Source organism: Sciurus carolinensis, chromosome 14 (genome assembly GCF_902686445.1).
Source record: "Sciurus carolinensis chromosome 14, mSciCar1.2, whole genome shotgun sequence".
Lineage (NCBI taxonomy): Eukaryota > Metazoa > Chordata > Mammalia > Rodentia > Sciuridae > Sciurus > Sciurus carolinensis.
In genome coordinates, this window is record NC_062226.1 from 19,333,320 (window position 1) to 19,342,514 (window position 9,195).

Genomic DNA, 9,195 nt, shown 5'->3' on the forward strand with positions numbered 1-9,195 from the left:
CTGTATACACAATGGAATCTTACTCCGTCATAAAGAGGAATGAAATTGCAGTATGTGTTTGGAAGTGGAGACCATCATAAGTGAAATGAGCCAGACTCAGAAACTCAAGGGTCAGATGCTTTCTGTCATCCATGGAGGATAGAGCAAAATGAGGAGAAGGTGGAGGCTTCTCTGAAAATAGAAGGGAGATCAGTGGAGTAAAGGAAGAGGATGGGGAGGAGGGAAAAGGGAGGAACTGTGGAATGGAATATCAAAATCATGGTATGTACATATATGAACATACCACAGTGCTCTTCGCCTTTATGATGTATATCTATAAAGCGTCAATCAAGAAAACAATAACAGAAGAAAGACCAGAAGAGTAGAGGAAGGGGAAGCAGGGGGTAGGAGAGGGAGTACGGGGAGAGGGGGAGGCAGAGAGGAAGCCCTGGAGACTGAAATGGAGCAAATTCTCTTCCACGCATGTATGATTATGTCAGAATGAACCTCGGTGTTATGTATAACCCTAATGCAATCCTAAAACATTTTTTTAAAAAAGAAGTTATGCTGAGAAGTGACTCACAGTCCCCATCACATGCCATTGCCTCAAACTCACTACCTGGCTCTTTCCTAATGATAAAGGAGACCAGTGAACGTAGACTTCCTGGTGCTAGTGTGTGCTCAGGAACGAAAACCACATTGGTAGCTCTGAGGAAAGTCTTAGCGAAATGCTTTCTCCTTCTCTAGGAGAAAGAGACTGTGGGTCAACCATTGCCTGAGAGTTATGGATTGAACTCGGGTGTTTAAACAACCCGAGCTCTTTTTATTTTATTTTATTTTTTTATGTTGAGACGGTCTCTATAAATTGCTTAGAGCCTGGTTAAGATGCTGAGGCTGGCTTTGAACTCAGGATCCTGCTGCCTCAGCCTCCGGAGCCTCTGGGATTACAGGCAGGCATGCGCCAACATGCTCAGCCTGGAATGGCATTGTAAATGGCAAAAACGACCTCTGAGTGATACGCTGTGAATGAACTGTGAATACCCAGGGGGAAGGAGTAGCTTCGAGCTTCCCACAGTGCAGGACCCGACCCGGAAGCTGTGACAAGGCACACTCGTTCCTGAGTGAAGCCAACTGCGGCGTGAGTTGGAGTGGCTCTGCTTGCAGCTTCGCCCACTGCAGGTCCCACCCAGACCTTCTGCGTCGAATCTCGGTTTCACCAAGCTCCCCAGGCCATGCCAGGCACAGGCGAGTTTGAGAGGCAGTGGTAGAGATGGATCAGCACCAGAACCTGTGGTCCCATAGAACAGGCACAGCAGTGAGTGAGCCAGTTTCTGATATTCTTAGAAGCTCTTACCCAATGCCAGGCAGGATCAATACGTATGCACACATTTTCTTTTTATCATTTCTAGCATATTTTCACATATCAGTGGGACTTATTGTTAGGCATTCACACATGCACACATATAACAGCATAAAGTAATTTGGCCAACATCGCTCCCAGCATTTCCCCTCCCTCCCGCCTCCCACCCCTTGGTCCCTTCCCTCTACTGATCTCCCTTGGATTTTTAGGGGACCCACCCCATCTTTACCTTCTTTTGTTTCTCTGTCTTAGTCACAGCATTCCTGATGTTCTCCAGAGGAATCTGTAAATAGAAATCAGCTCCTTCTATTTAAACCTATTATTAATTGACTACCTCTCAGTCTCAACGCGGCATGGACGAGTTTCCCCGATGTTTTGAATTTATTCACATCTAGGCTTTATTTTTCTGACCCTAGACGTGCTCATCAAGCTCTACTATGTCGAAGCAAAGCAAGGAGGGAGGAAAGCTGTTGGCCCCAGAGTTGGCAGTTCCCAAGGTCCACTGAGCCAGGAGGGCCTGGCCTTCTGAGGGATGTGCATGGGACTTTGGAAGAGAAGCTGGAGGCCACAGCAGCCCATCCCAGCCATGCCCAGGTACTGCTCTCCGAGGACAGAGGAACCCACTGGACAGCTGGGCCCAACTGACAGAATGAGCCCCTTGGACTGATGGCTTCTTCTCTCTCAGGCCCGTGGAGGGTTTTCAGCCACACTGACATCTGAGCTGAGTGACATAGAAATCAGCCGGGAAATCAGCTTTACAGAGAAAGCAGAAAAGGATACCCAGAGCTGAGTCCACCACACCATGGGCTGGTTTCAGAAGGAGAAACTTAATTTTATTTTTTATTTAGTCTACATTCCCTGGAAAGAGGTAGTGAAAGGTATGCAAACAAGGAAACACTAGGTTTTCCTATGACACATGGGAAACTACGTCTATTTAAAAAGAAAAACAGTCTAGCCTAGATTCATGGGTAGGGATCCTGGGCTGTAGTCCCTTCTATAACAAGGAACACTGTCATTAGAAAGAACCTGCGACTGACACAGTGGTGGAATGCAGAAAGAAAAGGAGCTCAGTGCACTTGGTAGAATTGGAACTGGGGAGTCAGCAGAAGGGGCACCGGACCCGGGGAGGGGGACAAGGTCAAGTGAGAAAACAAGGAGGGAAGAGCCTGGAAGCCTGGGAGGGAGGGAGGAAGGGGCTCAGGGCATCTTCGGAGCCGTGATTGGGGAGGTAGGTGAGGGGGATGTGTCCTCTGGCTCTGCAGCCCTGTGGCTCATTTGGTAGCTCGGTCTCTAACACGTCACATGGATGAAAGCAAGGCTGGAATTCTTTCAACAAATGTAAACCAAGGGTCTCTGGGCACCAGGAGGGGTCCCAAGGTGTTTAACATCCATCTCTTAGCCACAGGAAAGGGGAAAATGATTGTCGCCATATTACCAATGAACTCTACTGAGACTCCAGGTGACTAAGCAGACCCCCACCCCAGTGTGCAAACCCCCACCCTACTGTAGACACTCACCCAATGCCTGATGTGAAACAGAAGGAAGGGGGTTTGCACTTCCCAGATACTTCTCTGAACTCTCCTCCAAATAGCCACTGTCTTCTAGAGCTTCATTGAGGACACATTCCCTAGGGAGGCGCTCCACCCCCAGCTTGTCCTTTTCCGCCACCCCGTGGTCCCCCACATTGGCTGTCCCATCTCTCCCCACTCACTGCCCATGGACATCAAGGAAATGCTCGTATGTGGGCATTTTTGGTCTGCCAATCTCCACCTCCATCTTTTATTTATTTATTTAATTTTTTGTGCCCCTGAAAGTTTGATGTTCAGCAGGTAAAGTTAGGTCAGGACTTTTTTGTTCTTCTTCCCAGTAAAAACAACTACTATGAAAAATGAACTGGTGTATTCTGTTGGAGTTTCAGCTTTGCTTACCCATCACAACTGAAAATATGTGTCGTTGCACAGTTAATGTAGCTGAGGAGTCGACTCAGTGTCCAAGACATTCAGGAATAAATCAATTTTTACTTCCCATGAAGACTGCTGGACTTACAACTTCCTAGAAATTAAAAAAAAAAAAAAATCAGCCCACTTTAAGGAGAAAAGATCGTTTCCTGATTTTGCTAGCATCAGGAAACAATGCTTTAGGGCATCTTCTAGCGCCAGTCTCCACCTTCAGTAAAGTTCCTAAATGTAGCACAACCAGAATATTCAGGCCTGGTCCTACATGTAAAAAGTTCTGTTGGACACCTGTTGCACAGGAGGATCGGGAGCTCAAAGCCAGCCTCAGCAACAGTGAGGTTCTAAGCAACTCAGTGAGACCCTGTCTCTACATAAAATGCCAAATAGGGCTGAGAATGTGGCTCAGTGATCGAGTGCCCCTGAGTTCAGTCCCCAGTACCCCCCCAAAAAAAGAGTTCTATTGAGCAATTCATAAATGAGACAATCTTCTTTTCAAAAAGTCTCGGATCCAGAACTTCTGAAATATACTCTGATCTTTCTCCTCCACTTCTCTCTTTCTCCTTTTTTCAAGGTAACACTTGTTCATCCAAACCTTTTGCACACCACTTATGCACCAGGGACCATTCCCAGGAGGTGTCAATTCCCTTAGACAGTTGTGTGCCGTGGTTTCTGTCTGTTTCTATCTTGAAGACATACCCGTGTGCGTATATGTAAAAACAAGGACTGGGATGGGGAGAAAGAGGAATTTTGAGGCTAAATGGCGCTTATGGGATGATTGCAAATTGAGTGAAGCAATGAATGTCATAGGGTTGCCACGTAATACGAGTCACAAAATGTAGGCAGTGGTCGAAACCACACAATAATTATTATTATGGATGGGAGGTCGAAGCGTGCTGTGAAACCCAACAGAGAAGAATCTATTTCTTCCCAGAAGCTTGAGATGGGAAGGCAGAGAAGAGACAATAGTTGAACAGCAACTTGTAAAACATATGAGTTGAACTGCAAGCATGCTCTGTGAGAGAGGGCAGAAGATGCGAAGGTAAGACTGCGGCGGAGCCAGGGAGGGATCTGCAGGCTGGTGACCAGGGGAGAGCAGTGGACCTGGAGCAGAGAGTGGACCGGAGCAGAGAGTGAGGCTGAAGAGGAGCTCGGAGGGAGGCCAGGGAAGCTTTGCAAAGAAACAAGACCAAGCTTCTGCGGGCAAGATGAGAGTTTGAAAGATTTGGAACTAAAAGGGAATAAATGATCTAAGAATTTGTGGTGGATTTAAACTGGCTCAACTAGTGTAGCTGTCAAAGAGCTGCTTTCAAGGAGCCCAGAGAGAATGAGGATCAGCTGAGGGTCCCCACTGTGTGCATGTAACACTGAAGCATCTGCCTTCCTAGCGATCACTTTACATGACAGTGACTTATTTAACTGCCCCTCTGTCCACAAGCCTCAGGAGACCAAGGGTGTTGTTTGTGTTATCTCAGCAGGGGCCAGCACACAGTAGGCTCTCAGACATCCAGGGGTGATGCCTTTCCCTGTAACAATTGTTTATCGGTTATCAGTGTGTAAGGACCTTTCCTCTGCTTTGCAAAAAAAAAACCAACAAAAACTCACTTCCCTCTCTTTTCTTGGAACAACAATGGGGTTCTTAAGGACCATCTCAGTATTTGAGTTTTCTAGTTCTTCAATTGTATTGCAAGCCCCTGGAGGACAGAAAAGTAATTCTATTTTTTGTTTGTTTGTTTAATCTTCCACTTCCATCATAAGTTCTGCATGATTGAAAATCATAAATCTGCTCTTTTTAAATGGGTCAGCATTTTCACTTGTTAAAATTAGATTTTAACCTAATTCATTGCTATGGCATGATTTATATTCATAGATTACAATTGGCATTTCGAAATATATATTTCAATATATTATTGAAATATATATATTTCAAAGCAGCAAAGTATTTATTTTTTCCTTTGAACTCATCTGCTTTTTATGATGAAAGAGTTATGCAATCCCATGTATATCCTTTTTTGCTCTGGTTACCAGGAAGCTCATATGTGCACATGTTTTGCTTGAACCCCATAACTATCTTCAGCCAGGATTTCTTAGCACGTTCATTTTACTCTCTGCATTTTTATCTGGGTTCCTTTCCGTTACCTTATGCTAATGGTTTTCATTGTAATACCTGTACATTTATTTTTAATTGTCTCAAAACCTTTATAAAGTGTTATGTGTAACTTATAAACACATGCACACATATACCCAATATTTAAAATATATCTCTATCTCCCAGAGATTTCTGCCCCACCTCCCTTTCAGCTCCTATGTTCTCTCCAACAGTCTATTTTTATCATGCATCAACTAATACATATAATTTTTCTACAATTAGTAAATAAAAAAAATATTTTTACACTAAAGCAATGAGCTAACCATGTAGGCACTGGTGAAGATTCTTTAGAGCATTCTTCAGAAACACATTCTGTTATTTCCCCAAATCCCTTTGGTTATCTTGCCTTGAGTTTCTTGAGTACTCTAAATCAGGGGTCTGCAAACTTCTGTAAAGAGCTGAATAGAAAATATTTTAGACTTTATAGGCCCATTGCAACAACTCATCTCTGCCACTGTAGTGAAAAGCAGAACAAAATGTTCATTACTGTGTTTCAATAAAATTTTACTTACAAAAATTGGTGACTCCCAGATTTAGGCCACGAGCCATAGTTTACTGACCCTGCTCCAAACTGCCCCCCTTCTTTCTCCACCCCCTCTTTCCTGGGGCCTCTCAGAAAAGTGTCATGGAAACTCACCTCCAAAGTCCATTCTCCTTGAGTCAGTCCCAGCAGGACTGAGGGCTCTCCCACCTCAAAAGTCATTTTGGTTGCGTGTTTTGTTGCTTAAACACACCCTGGGTGAGTAGGACCTTCTCTCATAGGCACCAACAGTGTTTTTAAATATTTCTTTCTGCCACATACAGTGATTGCCACAAGGGAAGTGTTGATGCATAAAATCACCTCCATCTTATTCCAGATGCATCTCCATCTTCTTAAGCACCAGCACTCTTAGAGCCCACAGCCATATCTGAAGTTAGAAAGATGACTCGGTCGAGGAACAGAAAAGCCCGTCTTCATACCAACATTGCCCAGCCACGCGACCCTGGAGCGTAACTGTATTGTGCCTCGGCTTTCTCATCTCCACAACGGTGGGGTAGTCTACCTGACGAAGACCAGAGTCTAGATGAGAAGATCTCTGGGAATAACGTTCTGAAATTCAAACAGGCTATTTCCCTAAATCAGCATTTTTCAAGTGGTTTCAGAATTCCTGAGGTTCTTGTTAGGATTCCTTGACCTCAGCCTAAGTTGCTAATTCGGTATTTCTAATAGGTCTTGAAGTTCCTTCAAGTTCCCAGCTGATGCTGTTGATGATGCTGCAGGCCCAGGGCCCACGCTTTGGGAAACACTGGTCAGGATGATGGACATCTCACAGCCCACTCTATGCAGAAGCTACAAAAGGGGGTCCAGAACTGGTTTCTCTGCAGTGTTTCAAAACAGGGTTCCCTGGTGAGGAGATGAGAGATCAATTTGGTTTGTCCCCTAAGTGTCGGGTGCTGGCACCACGGCTTAGCCACAGATTGCAGGCTGAAAGGAGGTGGGTGGTCAACCCCACAAGGGCATGCTGGAACTGAAAGGCTGGTGGCAGCCAGGTAAGCCATCTGGGGAAGGACAGGGAAGAAGGGGAAGTGGAGAAGTGAGAGGTAAAAATGCCATCACACAATTAATTCCTTTGTATCCACTCTTCTAGAACTTTCCCCTTCCAGAAACACTAAGTCAACACAAGCATTGACTGAGCGTTGGCCCTTCATAGGTTCAGCACCACATAATGCAGAGCGGGATGCAAGGAACGGAAGGCTGAGAAGGTGCAGAATACTTTCGGGGACTTGCGTCCTCTAAGGAAGGCAAAACTCCCGTGCTCACAAAACAGACAGTCCTGTGTTGAGACTAGCGGATAATGAGACCGTGAGGTGATGTGGCATGGAGATGGCGGGCTCCCCAGGGCGTACGGGTGGACTGGAAAGATCTGGGCAGGTCCTCCCGGAGGAGGTGAAGCAGGCGGGTAGGGGCCTGCAAGAATCAAAGCATAGAAAAGTGAGAAAAGCAGGCAAGGAAGTCCAGAGGAGCCTGGGATAGTAGCAGAGAGGCCCGAGAAGGAGCAGGGGGCACCAACTCCCCGCTCTCCATTGCCTTGTGAGCTCCCTCAAGTTACTCCCATTTCTGTGTCTCAGTTTCCTCATTCGAGAGCTGCTATATTTAGTCTAAATTACCAATTTCCAAATTTCATTCATCTTGGAGAGACTCCAGGCCAGGAGAGGATGAATGACCAGACTGTGCCCAGCCCTCCTCCCACACTGCCTCTGCCACAGCCAGACCAGTTCTGCTTTCTTACATTTTTTTACACTCCCTGCCTGGTTTTGCTTCCAGAAAGGATTGGAAAATCACTCAACAAGAAACTCTGTAAACACTCCTTCCATTTGCACATCAGTTGACTTGAGCCCAAAAGGAAAGGAGCCAGTGAGCAATGGGGATGGACTGCCAGATTAGCTGGGCCAGGTTCTGGCTGGACAGAAAGGAGTTTAGAATAGTGGGGGCAGAGAATAGGGAGCCATAGAAGGTTTGTGAGTAGAGGAGGGCCAGTGCAGAAGGAGCAAAATCCGGCCCAGAAACCACCAGAGACTGATCTGAAAATCTCAACTGTTCAGAAGGTTCTGAGTAAAAACAAAGCGTGATTTTCCCCCTCGTCAGCCCTCCCTCCCAGGACGCGGTACTGTATGCAAAATGGGTAACTGTAAGAGAACATATTTTTCCGCTGCCCTTCTCAGCCCCACGGGTCTTCAGGAAGACCTGAACTTCAAGCAAAGCCTCTTTATTTTTCAACACCCACAGCTTCTATTCCACAATCACAAGTTTTCCACTTTGATCAAAGGGGCCAAACAGAGAGGGCCACGGGAGCGGCCTGTTCTCAGCAGCCCCAAGCAGATCACAGAGGCCCAGCTGCCCACTCACTGTCCGCACCCACCAGAGGACACAACCTTCCCCGCAAACCAACCAGGTACACTGGCCTGCCTCATTCCCATCTCGACTACCTGGCGAATGTGGGCACGCACATCTTCCAGGCCAGAGTGGGCTTGAGGGGCCTTGGCTTCCCCGACTACGCGGGGACGTGCTGCTCACCACTCTGTTGAGGCCAGGAAAGCTCTTCGGCAGTTGCCCTCTCAATCCCTCTTCTGTCTCCAGGATTTTTGATGTTATGGCTGCCTAGGGAGAATGTCCACACCAACTCCTAAGTCCAAACTGACTCAGGGGTGTTCAGAGGTTAGGAATCCAGGCAAGGATGGCCAGGGCATTTCCTGAGGGGATTCTGGGATGTCCTCAGGCTCTGGGAGATAGACTGCCACCAAAGACTGACAGAAAGGGCAGGAGCGCCTCAGAGAATGGGCCCCCTCCAGGTTGGGAGCAAATGGAGCTTTCAAAAAGCCACATCGGCAGGCACTGCGATCACATCCATTCCTATCAATGTTTCAAATGGCAGGCTGAAATGGAAATCATTCTCGCCCACAGCTGTGACTCACTGTGTCCCGGGTAGTCTGTCCATCGTATCTGAATTCCAGACTTGGCCCAGGGGACCACCGGAGCTGTTTAACAGGAATTGCCCGACCCTCTGCCAAGCCTGTTCCCATTCACAAAGCTCTTACATCATCTCGCTGGGTCGTCGAGACGGCCGTACTGCAGGGAGGGGAAGGAAGGACCAGGACCCTCGTGATTCACAGGAGGACACAAGGCCAGAAAGAGGAAAGACTCAGATCCGACCACAGGTTTTCAGCCTTCAGGTCGAGTGAACTTGAGGGGTTTGAGGCAGGCTTTGGGACCAGGC

At 46.9% G+C, this 9,195-nt stretch overlaps 1 long non-coding RNA gene across 1 annotated transcript; it reads right to left on the bottom strand.

The window, feature by feature from the left end:
- Window positions 1-1,569: 1,569 nt before the first annotated feature.
- Window positions 1,570-7,372, bottom strand: LOC124964983 (uncharacterized). The gene is made up of 3 exons (XR_007105050.1): window positions 6,078-7,372; window positions 3,268-3,391; window positions 1,570-1,622 (listed from the first exon to the last, which is right to left on the bottom strand). It is a non-coding gene; the product is annotated as an uncharacterized LOC124964983 (long non-coding RNA).
- Between the last annotated feature and the right edge of the window lie 1,823 nt (window positions 7,373-9,195).